At 38.9% G+C, this 16,911-nt stretch overlaps 1 protein-coding gene and 1 pseudogene across 2 annotated transcripts in view; one reads left to right on the plus strand and one right to left on the minus strand.

Moving 5' to 3' along the window:
- The window catches only part of ZRANB3 (zinc finger RANBP2-type containing 3), a 273,693-nt gene that overhangs the window by 144,941 nt on the left and 111,841 nt on the right, over positions 1 to 16,911 (plus strand). The gene's annotated exons all lie outside the window — the stretch shown is intronic.
- Positions 14,819 to 15,486, minus strand: LOC308249533 (cell division control protein 42 homolog; annotated as a pseudogene). Its single transcript has one exon. The product of its transcript is annotated as a cell division control protein 42 homolog (transcript).

Consider the following 16,911-nt stretch of genomic DNA (forward strand, 5'->3'; position numbering starts at 1 on the left):
TTCCTGTCTCCCTGCTTTTCCTCCCTCTCCCTCCTCCAAACCCTGCACCACATATCAGAATAGATCAGAAGACTGTGACTTTATAAAAAAAGTCACAGCTGATGTCCCGATTTTAGCAGAAATGAGCTATGTTTCAGTCTCTTGGATATTTTTAAAAGAAGTTTCTCTCTCTGTCCTTTACTGGCCCCTCCTACAAATAATATTTATTCAGAGGGAATATGTACACATGGAAGACATAATATAAGTTCAAAGTCTGTATTTTCCTTTCTTTATCCCTGCAGTCCAACCTTCCAGTGGTAACACTATTAACAGTTCCTTCCCTTCTCCCTCCTTCCCTGATTCCTTCCTCCCCTTCTCTCTTCTTTTCTCTCACTTTCTTCCTCTAAATACTCATGATACTATTCATAATCACCATACTATTTTTCTTTTCAATATACTATTGTGCAGCTAGTGATTAATAAATCTTCCCATAGCAGCATATAGATATATGCTCATTTTTAAAAGATGATTACATAATGGTATGGATATTGTTGACCTTAAACAAGAAGTCAGCCAGATATTTCTCCAGCAAATGGGTTTATTGGGGAACAACAAAGAATTACAATCTGGAAAAGAACCCATGGCAGTCCATGAGCATGTCTGCTAAAACAAAGGCTAGGAAACTCTTTTATCGAAGAGAAGTGGAAGCTGGGAGGGCTACTACCAACAAAGAGTTCTTCCTGTTCTGTTTCAAGATCAATGTAGGGCCTTCTTACTTCATTGTAAATAAGGTTTCTATTTACTCATTTTTTAAAAGAATGTACCATAATTTCTCTTCTTTATCAGCTTAGTGTACTGTGCAATTATGTCCCTGAATAAATTCAAAGTCTTGGACTTGCTGGATAGTCAAATCAATATTTATTCCTAGGACAGTGTATAAGTGCCTATTTCCCCAAATGTTCTCTAGCAATATTATCAAATCTTTCATTTTTATTCTTATCTTATAAATGAAAAAAAATCATTTCTCATAGTTTTGATTTGTTCATCTGTAATTATGAGTAAGATTGAGCATCTTTTTATGTTTGTTGAACATATTTATGTGAGTTGCTTATTCATTTTTTTTCTACATTTTTCTATTGGATTGTCTTTTTTTTTCTTTTTGGTAGGAGCATTTTATAAATTGAAGAAGTTAGCCTTTGTCATTTGTGTTATAATCTTTTTGTTTCTATTTGTTTTATTATCTTTGTGATATATAAATTTGAATTTTTCATTTGATTCTATTTGTATTTTTTAAAATATATTTTATTGATTTTTTACAGAGAGGAAGGGAGAGGGATAGAGAGTTAGAAACATCAATGAGAGAGAAACATCAATCAGCTGCCCCTGCATACCCTCTACTGGGGATGTGCCCGCAACAACCAAGGTACATGCCCTTGACCAGAATCAAACGTGGGACCCTTCAGTCCGAAAGCCGATGCTCTATCCACTGAGCCAAACCGGTTAGCAGCCTTGGGCAAACTACGGCCTGGGCTGGATCTGGCTGTTCTATCCGGTTCTCTTGCTCTCCCCTCCGCTCCTTTACTTTGAATTTATATTAGTTCACACAAACACTCCATCCATGCTTTTGTTCCGGCCCTCCGGTCCAGTTTAAGAACCCATTGTGGCCCTCGAGTCAAAAAGTTTGCCCACCCCTGGGTTAGGGCTATTTGTATTTTTTATGCTTTCTGGATTTGATGTAATGAATATAAATGTCTACTCTGAGTTTTTATTTTTATGCATCTTTTTTTTCTATCACTTTTATGTATTCCTTTTTAATATGTAAATTTTTGTTTTATCTGTAAATGGTCTTATAGTGAGGCAAAGACCCAGCTTTATTACTTTTGAAATGGTTACTGTAGGGGAGGAAAAAATTTTCCTTGACCTTTTTAGAGTCCCTGTCTGGATCTGAAAATTAAATGACAAAGATATCTTACCAGGAGAAAGGCCCACAAATGTTATTGTTTCACAAGAGAATGAAGACTCAAAGAAGTGACCAGATCAGGAAGTTTTTGTGCCTTTAAATAAAAAACTGACAAGACAAAGGGGTTTGGGTTAGGAGTGGTAAGTGGTAGAGAAGTAACTAGGAACATAAGCCTAGTTACAACAAGGTTTATTTACAAATTTCTGTGGTGCTGATAAATCATTATCTTTTGTACTGCCTCAAAATAATTTTTATGTCCAACAGGAATATTTGGGTATAACATATTCTGTTTTCCATCGTGAGCCAATTTTTCTAATAGCATTAATTGAATAAACCATTTTTCCACATTGACTTAAAGTGCCACCTTTATCATATATTCAATTCCCATATGTATTTGGCCTGTTCTGTATTCTCTTTTGTTTTATTGCTCTATTTTCATTATTCCTTTGAAGTATCAAACTTTTTTTCATCATAACCTGGAACTAGCCATTTACCTAAATTCTATAGGTGGTATTAGGTATTACTACCAATAGTAGTAATCATTTTTCTGTTGATTCTTTTGTTTTTTAAGTATTTGGCCACATTATCTGTAGCTAATACACTTATTGCCTATTTATTCTAATATTTCTATCTCACATTTCTTTCTCCTGTTGCTGATGCTAATAGGAAGGTATTCTTCTCCATTAATGGGATATATATATCTCTTTTATTTTATTTTATTTTCTCCTCATGTGGGGAGATTATCCCTTTAGTAATTAAGGGCTTTTATCAAGAATGAAAATTGAATATTTTTAGTTGCCTTTTTGACATTTAAAGATCATATGATACTTTCCTTTTTGATCTATTAACATTATGAATTATAGTATCAGACTTTCTTATGTTGAACACTCTTTTCATTCCTGGACTTGAATTTCTCATGGTCAAGTTATTCTTTTAATGGTCTCCTGAATTCTATATTCTAATAGTCTACTTAAAATGTTAGCACCAATACTTACATGTGAAATTGATCTTTGGTTATCTTTTGTACTGCCTTTCATGTTTTATTTTATTTTATTATTGATTTCAGAGAGGAAGAGAGAGGGAGAGGGAGATAGAAACATCAATGCTGAAAGAGAATCATTGATCGGCTGCCTCCTGCACACCCCACACTGGGGATCGAGCCCACAACCCAGGCATGTGCCCCTTACCGGAATTAAACCTGGGACCCTTCAGTCCGCTGGCCGACGCTCTATCCACTGAGCCAAACCGGCTAGGGCTGCCTTTCATGTTTTAGTATCAGTGTAATGTTGACTTTTAAAAATAATTTTCAAATAATTTAGAAGTTTTTCTTCTTCTAGCACTATCTGAAATAGTTTAGTGTCATTTTTCTCTTGGCCACTCCTTTTGAAATAGGACAGCCTTTTTGTCCTTCCTAGTACAACTGATACTAGATTGTGCTGTAGACCTGTAACTTTCTTTTTCCAGCTTTTTATTTGAAAGTTATTTCATCCTTATAGAAGAACTGCAAAAATATGAACAGTACAAAATACATCCATGTACCCGTACTCAGATTTATCTGTTGAAGATTTTATACCATTTGTAAAGAAGTGACTTTTAATAAAATTTTCCAAGAGACTTGGGAAGAATAATGCTATAATATTAAAAGTATAACATTTAACTGCTAATATGAGAAATGGCTGTTGTTTAAGAACATTTGCTCAGGTCCAGCCTCTCTGTCCATTTCAGAGCCTTTTCACGACTTTACTTTTGCTCTCCCCTACATGGGCATCAGTAAGCTGTGCTTGGAGCATAGTCCTCCTTAAGATTGGCTAATATCCTCAGCTCTGTACCTTGTCCTTAGAGATACCTTGTCTCATCCTGCTGCCCTCTACGGCCAACCTCCTTTCAAACCTCACCTTATCCAGTGTTTTCCGTTCAGGAGAAAGCTTGATTATGCCCATGAAGAAGAGCCAGACCATCAGGGAAGTGTGGAAGTATATTTCCCAAAGTGTGGGATATAGTCATTTTAAAAAATTTATTAAATTTATTGGTGTGACATTGGTTAATAATATTATATAGGTTTCAGATGTATAATTCCTAAAATCATCTGATATTGTATTGTGTGTTCACTTCCCAAAGTTAAGTCTCCTTCCATCACCATTTATTCCCCTTTCCTCTTCTACTTCCCCAGACCATACTGTTGTTTATGTCTATGAGGTTTTTTTTATTTTTTTTGCTTAATCCCTTCATCTTTTTTATTCAGCCCCCCAGTGCCCTTCCGTTCTGATAGCTGTCAGTCTGTTTCTATTTTGTTAGTTTATTATGTTCATTAGATTCCAAATATAAGTAAAATCATATGGTACTTGTCTTTCCCTGACTGGCTTATTTCACTTAGCATAATACTCTCCAGGTCCATCCATGCTGTCACAAAGAGTAAGATTTCCTTCTTTTTTACAGCTGAGTAGTATTCCATTGTGTAAATGTATCACAGCTTTTTTATCCACTCATCTACTGATGGACACTTGGGCTGCTTCAAAATCTTAGCTATTTTAAACAATGCTACAATGAAAATAGGAGCATATGTGTTTCAGAGGTTTGGGATATATTTCCAGAAGTAGAATCACTAGGTCATAAGACAGTTCCATTTTTAATTTATTGAGGTAACTCCATACTGTTTTCCACAGTGGCTGCACCAATCTGCATTCCCACCAACAGTGCATGGGGATTCCCTTTTCTCCATCTCCTTGCCAACACTTGTTGTTTGTTGATTTATTAATGAGAGCCATTCTGACAGGTGTGAGGTGACATCTCATTGTGGTGGTTTTAATTTGCTTTCTCTGATGATTAGTGACATTGAGCATCTTTTCATATGCTATTGGCCATCTGTATGTCCTCTTGGAGAAGTGTCTTTTTAGGCCCTTTCCCCATTTTTTAATTGGATTGTTTGCTTTTTTTTTTTTTTTGGTGTTGAGTTTTATAAGTTCTTTATAAATTTTGGTTATTAACCATTTGTCAGGTGTATCAGCAGTGAACATGTCTCCCATTCAGTGGGTTGTCTTTTATTTTGTTACTAGAGGCCCGGTGCAAGAAATTCATGCATGGGGGTGTGTGTCCCTCAGCCCAGCCTGCACCCTCTCCAATCTGGGACCCCTTGAGGGATGTCCGACTGCCCTACCAGGATCGGGGCTAAACGGGCAGTCAGACATCCCTCTCACAATCCAGGACTGCTGGCTCCCAACTGCTCGCCTGCCTGCCTTCCTGATTGCCCCTAACCGCTTCTGCCTGCCAGCCTGATCACCCCCTAACCACTCCCCTGCCAGCCCGATTGCCCCTAACTGCCCTACCCTGCAAGCCTGGTCACCCCAAACTGCCCTCCGCTGCAGGCCTGGGTCCCCCCCAACTGCCCTTCCCTGCAGGCCCGGTCGCTCCCAACTTCCCATCTCTGCCGGCCTGGTCACCCCTAACTGCCCTCCCCTTCAGGCTTGATCTCCCCCAACTGCCCTCCCTTGCAGGCCTGGTCCCACCCAACTACCCTCCCCTGCTGGCCATCTTGTGGTGGCCATCTTGTGTCCACATGGGGGCAGCCATCTTGTGTGTTGGAGTGATGGTCAATTTGCATATTACTCTTTTATTAGGATAGAGGCCTGGTGCACAGGTGGGGGCCAGCTGGTTTGCCCTGAAGGGTGTCCCTGATCAGGGTGGAGCTTCCCTTGGGGCGTAGGGCGGCCTGGGTGAGGGGCCTGTAGTGGTTTTCAGGCCAGCCACGCCCCCTGGTGACCCAAGCAGAGGCCCTGGTATCTGGGATTTATTTATCTTCTACAATTGAAACTTTGTAGCCTGGAGCGGAGCCAAGCCTCCTTCTTGCTCCGTGGCCGCAGCCATTTTGTTGGGATTTATTTATCTTCTATAATTGAAACTTTGTAGCCTTGAGCGCAGGCCAAGGTAGGCCAGGGCTGCGGAAGCTTGGCTTCCTTTATCGCTGGGGGCAACTCAAGCCTCCTGCTCTCTCTAGCTCCGTGGCTGCCACCATTTTTGTTGGGATTTATTTATCTTCTATAATTGAAACTTTGTTTTTTTTTTTTTTTTTTTTTCCCAATTTTTCTTTTTATTTTTTTTTTATTTTTTATTTTTATTTTTATTTTTTCTTTTCAAGTTTTTATTAAGGTATTATATGTGTACATATCTTACCATTGCCCCCCACCCCCACCCCACTCCCATACATGCCCTCACCCCCCAATGTTTTGCATCCGTTGGTTACTCTTATATACATGCATATAAGTCCTTCAGTTGATCTCTTATTTCCCCCACCTCTCCCTAACCTTACCCCTGTAATTTGACAGTCTGTTTGATGCTTTACTGCCTCTGTAACTATCTTTTTGTTCATCAGTTTATAATGTTTTTCATTATCCCCAAATGAGTGGGATCATGTGGTATTTTTCTTTCATTGACTGGCTTATTTCACTTAGCATAATGTTCTCTAATTCCATCCAAGTGCCTACAAATGGTAGTAATTCCTTCTTTTTTACGGCAGCATAGTATTCCATTGTGTAGATGTACCATAGTTTTCTGATCCAGTCATCTGCTGATGGGCACCTAGGCTGTTTCCAAATCTTAGCTATTGTAAATTGTGCTGCTATGAACATAGGGGTGCATATATCCTTTCTGATTGGTGTTTCTGGTTTCTTAGGATATATTCCTAGGAGTGGGATTACTGGGTCAAATGGGAGTTCCATTTTCAGTTTTTTGAGGAAACTCCATACTGTTCTCCACAGTGGCTGCACCAGTCTGCATTCCCACCAGCAGTGCACGAGGGTTCCTTTTTCTCCGCATCCTCGCCAACACTTGTCGTTTGTTGATTTGTTGATGATAGCCATTCTGACAGGTGTGAGATGGTATCGAATTGTTGTTTTGATTTGCATCTCTCGGATAATTAGTGACTTTGAGCATGTTTTCATGTGTCTCTTGGCCTTCCTTCTGTCTTCTTTCGAAAAGATTCTATTTAGGTCCGTTGCCCATTTTTTTATTGGATCCTTTATCTTCCTTTTATTAAGTTGTATAAGCTGCCTGTAGATGTTGGAAATTAAACCTTTATCAGTGATACCATTTGCAAATATGTTCTCCCATACAGTGGGGTTTCTTGTTGTTTTGTTGATGGTTTCTTTTGCTGTGCAAAAGCTTTTTATTTTGATGTAGTCCCATTTGTTTATTTTCTGTTTGGCTTCCATTGCCCTAGGGGCAGTATCACGGAAAAAGTTCTTTTGGCATATGTCTGAGATTTTGCTGCCTGTGGATTCCTCTAGTATTTTTATGGTTTCCCGTCTTATATTTAAGTCCTGTACCCATTTTGAGTTTATTTTTGTGTATGGTGTAAGTTGGTGATCTAGTTTCATTTTTTTGCATGTATCTGTCCAATTTTCCCAACACCATTTATTAAAGAGACTGTCTTGACTCCATTGTATGCTCATGCCTCCTTTGTCAAATATTAAATGCGCATATTGGTTTGGGTCGAATCTGGATTCTCTATTCTGTTCCATTGATCTATATGTCTGTTCTTGTGCCAGTACCAGGCTGTTTTGAGGACAGTGGCTTTGTAATACAGCTTGAAATCTGGTATTGAGATCCCTCCTACTTTATTCTTCTTTCTCAGGATTGCTGTGGCTATTCGGGGTCTTTTTTTATTCCAGATGAATTTTTGGAGAGTTCTTTCTAGGTCTGTGAAATACGCCGTTGGTATTTTAATGGGGAGTGCATTGAATCTATAGATTGCTTTGGGTAGTATGGACATTTTAATGATGTTGATTCTACCAATCCATGAACATGGTATGTTCTTCATTCTGTTTACATCTTCCTCTATCTCTTTTTTCAGTGTCCTGTAGTTTTCCGCATATAGGTCTTTTACCTCCTTGGTTAGGTTTATTCCTAAGTATCTTAATTTTTTTGGTGCGATGGAAAATGGGATTGCTTTTTTAGTCTCTCTTTCTGTAAGTTCATTGTTGGTGTATAGAAATGCCATAGATTTCTTGGTGTTAATTTTGTATCCTGCTACATTGCCAAATTCATTTATTAAGTCTGTTAGTTTTTTGATGGAGTCTTTTGGGGTTTTTATGTACAATATCATGTCATCTGCAAATAAGGACAGCTTTACTTCTTCTTTTCCAATTTGGATGCCTTTTATTTCTTCTTCTTGTCTAATTGCAGTGGCTAATACTTCCAGTACTATGTCAAACAGGAGTGGTGAGAGTGGGCATCCCTGTCTTGTTCCTGTTCTTAGGGGAAATGGTTTTAGTTTTTGCCCATTGAGTATGATGTTAGCTGTGGGTTTATCATATATAGCTTTTATTATGTTGAGGTATGATCCTTCTATTCCCACCTTGTTGAGAGTTTTTATCAAGAAAGGGTGTTGGATTTTGTCAAATGCTTTTTCTGCATCAATTGATATGACTATGTGATTTTTATCTCTCAATTTGTTTATGTGATGTATCACATTTATTGATTTGCGGATATTGAACCATCCTTGCATTCCTGGGATAAACCCTACTTGGTCATGGTGTATGATCTTTCTGATGTACTGCTGGATCCTATTTGCTAGAATTTTGTTGAGGATTTTGGCATCTACATTCATGAGGGATATTGGCCTGTAATTCTCCTTCATTGTGTTGTCTTTATCTGGTTTTGGTATTAGGGTGATGCTGGCTTCATAGAAGGAGCTTGGAAGTGTTCCTTCCTCTTGAATTTTTTGGAATAGTCTGAGGAGGATAGGTTTTAGTTCTTCCTTGAATGTTTGGTAGAACTCTCCTGTGAAGCCGTCTGGCCCCGGGCTTTTGTTTGCTGGAAGCTCTTTGATGACTGCTTCAATTTCTTCCATAGTTACTGGCATGTTGAGATGTTTAGATTCTTCCTGATTGAGTTTTGGAAGGTTATATTTTTCTAGGAATATGTCCATTTCCTCCAGGTTGTCCAGTTTGTTGGAATAGAGTTGTTCGTAGTATTTTTTAACAATCCTTTGTATTTCGGCGGGATCTGTTGTTATTTCACCTCTTTCATTTCTGATCTTGTTTATTTGGGTCCTCTCTCTTTGCTTCTTGGTGAGCCTGGCTAGAGGTTCATCAATCTTGTTTATCCTTTCAAAGAACCAGCTCTTGGTTTTGTTGATCTTTTGTATTGTTTCTTTGGTCTCTATGTCGTTTATCTGTGCTCTGATCTTTATTATTTCCTTCCTTCTGCTTACACTGGGCTTTTCTTGTTGCTCTTTTTCTAACTCTTTGAGTTGTTGGGTTAGGTAATTTATTACCCCTGTTTCTTGTTTTTTGCAGTAGGCTTGTAGAGCTATGAACTTCCCTCTCAGGACTGCTTTCGCTGTGTCCCATAGATTTTGGATTGTAGTGTTTTCATTGTCATTTGTTGTCATGATGTTTTTTATTTCTTCTTTGATCTCTCTGGTAACCCAGTCATGGTTTAATAGCATGCTGTTTAGTCTCCATGTGTTTGATTTCTTTGGGTTGTTTTTATTGTAGTTGATTTCCAGTTTTATGCCACTGTGGTCTGAGAAGATGCTTGATATGATTTCTATCTTCTTGAATTTGAAGAGACTTTGCCTATGTCCCAACATATGGTCTATCTTTGAAAATGACCCATGTGCACTTGAGAAGAATGTATATTCTGTGGCTTTGGGGTGAAATGTTCTGAAGATGTCAATTAATTCCATCTGGTCTAGTGAGTCATTTAGGATTGATGTTTCTTTGCTGATGTTTTGTTTAGAGGATTTGTCCAGTGGTGATAGTGGGGTATTAAAGTCCCCTACTATGATTGTATTGCTGTCAATCTCTCCCTTGATATCCTCCAGGAGTTTTTTTATGTATTTGGGTGCTCCTGTATTGGGTGCATATATGTTTACCAGAGTTATTTCTTCTTGTTGGATTGCTCCCTTTAGTATTATGAAATGGCCTTCCTTATCTCTTGTTATGTCCTTCAGTTTGAGATCTAATTTGTCAGAAATAAGTATTGCTACCCCAGCTTTTTTTTCAGTTCCATTTGCCTGGAAAACCTTTTTCCATCCCTTCACCCTCAGTCTGTGTGCGTCTTTTTTTCTGAGGTGGGTTTCTTGTAGACAGCAGATATATGGGTCGTGTTTTCTTATCCAATCCGTTACCCTATGTCTTTTGATTGGGGCATTTAATCCATTTACATTTAAAGTTATTATTGATAGGTACTTATTTGTCGCCATTCCTATTCTTTACCCCTGTGTTACTTCTTCGCTTCCTGTTTCTTTCTTTCTTTCTTTCTTTCTTTTTTACAGCAGACCCTTTAGCATTTCTTGCATTGCTGGTTTGGTGGTAATAAATTCCCTTAGTCCTTTTTTGTCTGTGAAGCTCCTGATTTCACCTTCAATTTTGATTGACAGCCTTGCTGGGTACAGTATTCTTGGATTCAGCCCCTTCCTTTGCATGACTTTGTATATTTCATTCCATTCCCTTCTGGCCTGATGAGTTTCTGTTGAGAAATCAGTTGCTAGTCTGATGGGGGTTCCTTTGTATGTAACTTTCTGTCTCTCTCTTGCTGCTTTTAAGATTCTTACTTTGTCGTTGGTGTTTGCCAATTTAATTATAATGTGCCTTGGCGTCGGTCTTTTGGGGTTCATTTTGCTTGGGACTCTGTGAGCTTCTTGGATTTGTGTGTGTTTTTTCTTCCCTATATCTGGGAAATTTTCTGTCATTATTTCTTCAAAGAGGTTTTCTATTCCTTGCTCAGCTTCCTTTCCTTCTGGAACCCCTATTATGCGAATGTTGTTTTGTTTCGTGTTGTCCCAAAGTTCCCTTAGACTCTCCTCCTGCCTTTTAATTTTTTTTTCTAGAAGTTGCTTTTCTTGGGTATTTTTTTCCATCTTGTCTTCTAGCTCACTGATGCGGTCCTCTGCTTCTTCTAGTCTACTCTTGATGCTTTCTATTGAGTTCTTTACGGCAGCGATGTCATTTTTCATTTCTTCTTGGTTCTTCTTCATTTCCTCTTGGTTCTTGCTCATATTGTCGAATTTGTCTTCCATTCTTTTCAGCCACCTTATGACCATTTCTCTGAATTCTTTTTCTGGAAGGTTGCTTGCCTCCATTTCGTTTACTTCCTTTTCTGGTGATGCCTGCTTTTCTTTCATATGCGGGCTGCTTCTTTGTCTCCCCATGGTCTCTCTTCTCTGGGTGTCTGGTTATGTAGTTCTCTCTCTCCTGGGTTGATTTAAAGGCACAAAATACAGCACTACCAGGTACAACTCACAAGGCACTGAACAGGAATGTATTCACGATATTAATAACCTCCAATAAAGGTGACCACCAGAGAAAGGCAAATTGGGTGATAGGAGAGAAAGAAGAAGAGGAAAAAGGAAAGAAAGAAAGAAAGAAAGAAAGAAAGAAAGAAAGAAAGAAAGAAAGAAAGAAAGAAAGAAAGAAAGAAAGAAGGAAAGAAAAAAAGAAAAAAGGAGTGTGAAAATGAAATTGGGAAAAGGGAAAGTAAAGAGAAAAAAAAAAAAGTAAGAGAGACAAGAAAGTGACTAAGAGAGAAAGGGGAACAGACTATATATATTGGGGATAAAACTCCAATAGAACAATCACTAATCCCAGAAAATGCCAGCAACAAGTGCCTGGGGATTAGTACAAACTACCACACCAACTAATATGGAGTGAGGCAAGGGAAAGCTGAAGCACAAAACAAACAAAAAAATAAACAAAAGAAGAATAAGCAAAACAATCTCACAAAAAAGCATAAAAATTGGATATAATCTACATTCAAGCAAACAACAACAAAAGGACAGAGAGAAGGACAAGTTTATGGATAGCTCAGACAGCGAAGGGAGAGGTGTATGTGGACTTGGAGCAGAGGATTGGAGATTAGATATGTAAGTAGGGTGAAATTTTAACAAGGGGTAAACAGAAAGAATAGGGAAAATCTAAAGCAGTAAAAGGGTAATATAAACAGGACACTGAAAAGGGGGAGGTTAGGAAGAGAGTGATGGCCTAAAGGTAGAGTTGAGATAGAGTAAAACAATGCTAAAGGAAAGATAAAAATAGAATGTAGAACCCTAATCCCAAAATAAAATGAAGAGAAAATAAAATGACACTTTAAAAAAAAAAAAAAAAAAAAGATAAAATAGCAGTAGTAATAATACGGATTGAAAATAAAAATGTAATCATTAAAAAGGTAAAATCAAGTGATGAAAAAAGAAAAAAAAAGTTTCTTGATTAAAAGATGCAAAAAATGAAAATAAAAAAAATAAAAAAAATAAAAAAATAAAAGGTAAAAATAAAATGTGAAGTAGTGAAGGTCATTCACTTCCTCTGTTTTTCTGTTTGGCACGCCTGTTTCTCAGTCCAGACAGTATTGCAGTTCCCTGCGATCCACTGCTCTTCGGTGTTGTAAGCCAGTCCTGATTTTAAGCAGGCGGTGTGTCTTAATTTCTCGTATTCCTTTATTTTTGATTACACAAGAGTCGATTTGTGATTCAGCCCCTGGGTGGCAGTGTTTCTGGATTAACTTCCGGGTCTATCTATGGCCTCTCTAGGCAGTGTTAGAGCCTTCTTTCTCTGTGGCACTCGTCACCGGCCTGTGGGAGTGGTCTGCCTCAGAGCTGACTCTCTGATGGTCACTCCCCGCTCCGATCCCCAGGTTCCAGAAAAACAACCTTCCCCTGCAGTCTCCCAGGGTGTCCCCAACTGGGTGATCCTATGTATTGGGCTTAGTAATCAGAAGCAAGAATTTCAAGAGGAAAAAGCCCAGTTGTGCGTACTCCGGGACCCCGCGTAAGCCCAGGCACCCAGGGAACGCAGGGGCTGCGCGTAAGTCTGGACTGCCTGAAATTCTTAGGGTGTCCCTGCACTTCAGATCAAAATGGGTTGCTTTTTAGAGTGCCCTTCTCTTAGCAGCTCTGAGGACCCCTTTTCACAATCACAGATCACGCCAGCCCCTACAGCCACGGATTTTTCTAGGCACAGACTTCCCTGGTCCTCCAGCTCCCGCAAAACGCGCGTTCCTCTCTCCCGCCGGGACCAGAGACCTCACCTTATCCCAGGCGAAATCTGACCTTTCCGTGGTGGAGTGTAGAGCTCCTCTGAACCCGTGTGCTTGCGCCAGTTGGGGAGCGTTGTTCTGGGGCTCGCAGCTGTTCCTGGGGTGCCGCCGTTGTGGATTCTCAGGCTTCAGATAAGCTCCACTTTCCGGATCAAGATGGCGCAGACTCCGCGTCCAACCCCGCAGCTCCGGGAGGGGACCCAGCCACAGTTGGTGCTGCCAGGTCAGGGGAACCCCGTTCAGCAGTCCCCCACCTCCTTCTGGAATTCAGCTGTCTCCCAACCAGCCAACAAACACTCCTTGTGCGACCCTCAGCTGTTCTTTCTTTCTGCTCCGGGACAAGGCTCGGAACACGTCTGTCTATTCCGCCGCCATTATTCCCTCCCTATAATTGAAACTTTGTAGCCTTGAGTGGAGGCCTGGGCTGTCCAGGGTGTGCGGAAAGCTTGGCTTCCTTCATTGCCGGGGGAAACCCAAGCCTCCTGCTCTCTCCATGGCCGCAGCCATCTTGGTTGGGTTAATTTGCATACTTGCTCCTGATTGGCTGTTGGGTGTGGCTTGTTGGTGTAGCAGAGTGATGGTTAACTTGTATATTACTCTTTTATTAGATAGGATGATTTCCTTTGCTGTTCAAGGACATTTTATTTTTTTTTATTTTTTAAGGGTTTTTTTGTTTGTTTAATACATCTGAAAAGAATGCATATACATAGAATTGAGACATGAGAAAGCATTGGTTCAACACTAATGAAACTACAAGAATTAGGATTTGGGGAAGGTGGAGAATATTACCTAAACATTTTTTAAAATGTTGGAAACTGCAACCAAAATAAGCTGATAAAATCCCTATTAACACTTACGAAGAGTCTTCATAAGACTCTCTCCATGATTTTTATTAAACTAGAGAGCCTCAGCTGGCTGCTCTAGGGTTCCTCATGCAAAACAGAAATAAGGGGATTCCCCTGACTGCTCCCCATGTTGTTAAATGTTCTCCCCACCCCACCCCACCCCACCCCTAGCTTCTTAATGAAGCAGGTCTCCATCCTCATAACTTGAAGAGGATGTGAATCATTCCACAGACATCTGTCATCTAGCACCCCTCATATATACCAGGTCTTCAGCTATGTTCTAGGAACCATATCATACACTAATAAGCTGCACATCTATGCTAAGCATATAAGACAATGACTGACAAGGAAAAAATGTTTTTTTTAAATTATGTACTTAATCCATTTGGTATATTTCAAAAGGTGCAATACTTTTCTTCATTTGTCAGTGAAAGAAGTTAGACATTAACTTTAAAAAAAAATCAGCAAACGGCTAACAAATTTCCTTGAAAGTCAGTCACGTATATAGTGCATCCTAGAAAAGAAGAGGGGCAAGACAGGTTCCACCCACTTTCATGAGTTTCATCAAATACTGAAGCAACTCAAGGGTGGAGAGAAAAGGCAACTTTCAAAAGGAGTATGTTATTAAATGAGGCATTTACTGTACTCCTTCCTAAGAGCACCGGTGGGGAACATGTTTTCTAAACTAGATCTAGGAAGTGGAATGTGGAATCACTTCATCCTCCTCACCTAAAGGGCTGTCCAATGGTTAACAAATTTTTTAAAAATGACTAAATAAAAACAAACTCCACATACACATCTCTCCCCTCCCACCACAAAAAGAAAAAAAAATACTAGATGTCTCAGATCACTCTCCAGAGTGGAACCCGGGAGCAGCTTCAACAACCCAAATTAGTCTGTTACAGAGTCATCACAAGCATGCCTTGCTTTTAAACAAAACAAAAAACAAAACAAAAACTAGTACTGATCACTTTTCTGACAATACACAATTACTCTATGGGCCTTGTTTCACACGAGTGCATATGGGTAGGTGCAGGGCATTTGTCATTATTGCAAAAACGAATTTTAATTTTTAATCTTTAGTTTGATTTAAACATTGCTTTTAGTATGATGCCAAAACCAGCTGTGCAGAAAGGGCTCTGGAGAGATGTTCATAGCAGCACACACAACTCTTCTTCGGTTCTGGATGCTCCAGGGCAGCCAATATTGCTTTGTCAAATACATTCTTTAGGCCTTTCTGTGTGAGTGCAGAACACTTCACATACTTGACAGCCTTCAGGTCATGGGCCAGCTTTTCAGCAGTCTCTGGAGTGATAGGTTTCTGTTTGTTCTTGGCAAGTTTCTCAGTCGTAGAGGGGTCATCTCTGAGATCAATTGGGTCCCAACAAGCAAGAAAGGAGTCTTTGGACAGTGATGAGTTATCTCAGGCACCCACTTTTCTTTCACATTTTCAAATGAGGATGGAGAGACCACTGAAAAACAGATTAGAAATACATCTGTTTGTGGATAACTCAGCGGTCGTAATCTGTCATAATTCTCTTGCCCTGCAGTATCAAAAAGTCCAAGAGTATATGGCTCTCCACCAATCATAACTGTGACTGCATAGTTGTCAAAAACAGTCAGTACATACTCAGATGGAAATTTGTTTGTTGTGTAGGATATCAAGGACATTTTAATTTGATGTACTTCCATTTGTTTATTTTTTCTTTTGTTTCCCTAGTCCGAGGAGAGAGATGAAAAAATATTGCTATGAGAAATGTCTGAGATTTTACTGCCTATGTTTTCTCCTAGGATTTTTATGATTGAGAGTTCAACATTTGTCTTTAATCCAGTTTTAGTTTATTCTTGTGTATGGTGCATGTATCTGTCTAATTTCCCCAGCACCATTTATTGAATAGACTATCTTTAGCCCATTGTTTGTTCTTTACTCCTTTGTCAAATGTTAGTTGACCATAAAGACATGGATTTATTTCTGGGCTGTCTGTTCTATTCAGTTGATCTATATGATCTGTTTTTATGCCAGTACCAGGCTATTTTGATCACTATGGCCTTGTAGTGTAGTTTGATATCAGGTAGCATGATTCTTCCAACTTTGTTGTTTTTTCTCAAGATTGCTGAGGCTCTTCACGGTCTTTTATTGTTCCATACAAATTTTTAGAACATTTGTTCAAATTCTGTGAAATACACTATTGGTATCTTGATAAGAATAGCATTGAAATCTATAGATTGCTTGGGTGATATGGACATTTTAATGGTTAATTCTTCCTATTCATGAACACAGTATATGTTTCCACTTATTTGTATCTTTCTCAGTTTCTTTCTTTATTATCTTATAATTTTCTGAGTACAAGTCTTTTACCTCCTTGGTTAAGTTTATTCCTAGATATATTTTTGTTGTTGTTGTTATTGCAATTGTAAATTGGATTGTTCTCTTGGTGTATAAAAATGCCATCAATTTCTAAATATTAGTTTTGTATTCTAATTTACTGAATTCTCAGTTCTAGTAGTTTTTTTGGTGGAGTCTTTAGGGTTCTCTATATAAAGTATGCTATCTGGCAATAATGACAGCTTTACTTCTTCCTTTCTTAATTTAGATGCCTTTTATTTCTTCTTGTCTGATTGCTATCATCACACTGTTCTCTGTGTCTATATGTTTTATTTATAACCATTTTTTTCTGAACACTGTATCTGATAAGTTGCTTGGCTCCATTTCATTTTGCTATTTTTCTGGAGATTTCTCCTGTTCTTTTATTTGGGGCATGATTCTTTGTGTCATTTTGACTGCCTTTTTGTGTTTCTTTTTTGTTGTTGTTGTTGTTTTTGTTTTGTTTTCTTTTTTCATGTATTAGGTAAATCTGCTATAGTCAGGAGGAGACTAGCAGAGTTTATCATGCTTAAACAGACCAAGATTTGGCCATGTGAAGGGAGGGCTCTGCACTGTCCGGTGTCAGGCAAAAAATTTAGTTCTTCATTAAGATTTTAAAACTGTGTACCTAAAATGGTCTTGCAAAGGAGCCTCCTCTAGACAAAGAGGCAATCCCACCTCTATGTCCTAAGAGTTACAAGCTGCTATAGCTTTAAAAAAAATTATTTCTT

Source organism: Plecotus auritus (genome assembly GCF_963455305.1).
Source record: "Plecotus auritus genome assembly, chromosome: 5".
In the NCBI taxonomy this organism is placed as follows: Eukaryota; Metazoa; Chordata; class Mammalia; order Chiroptera; family Vespertilionidae; genus Plecotus; species Plecotus auritus.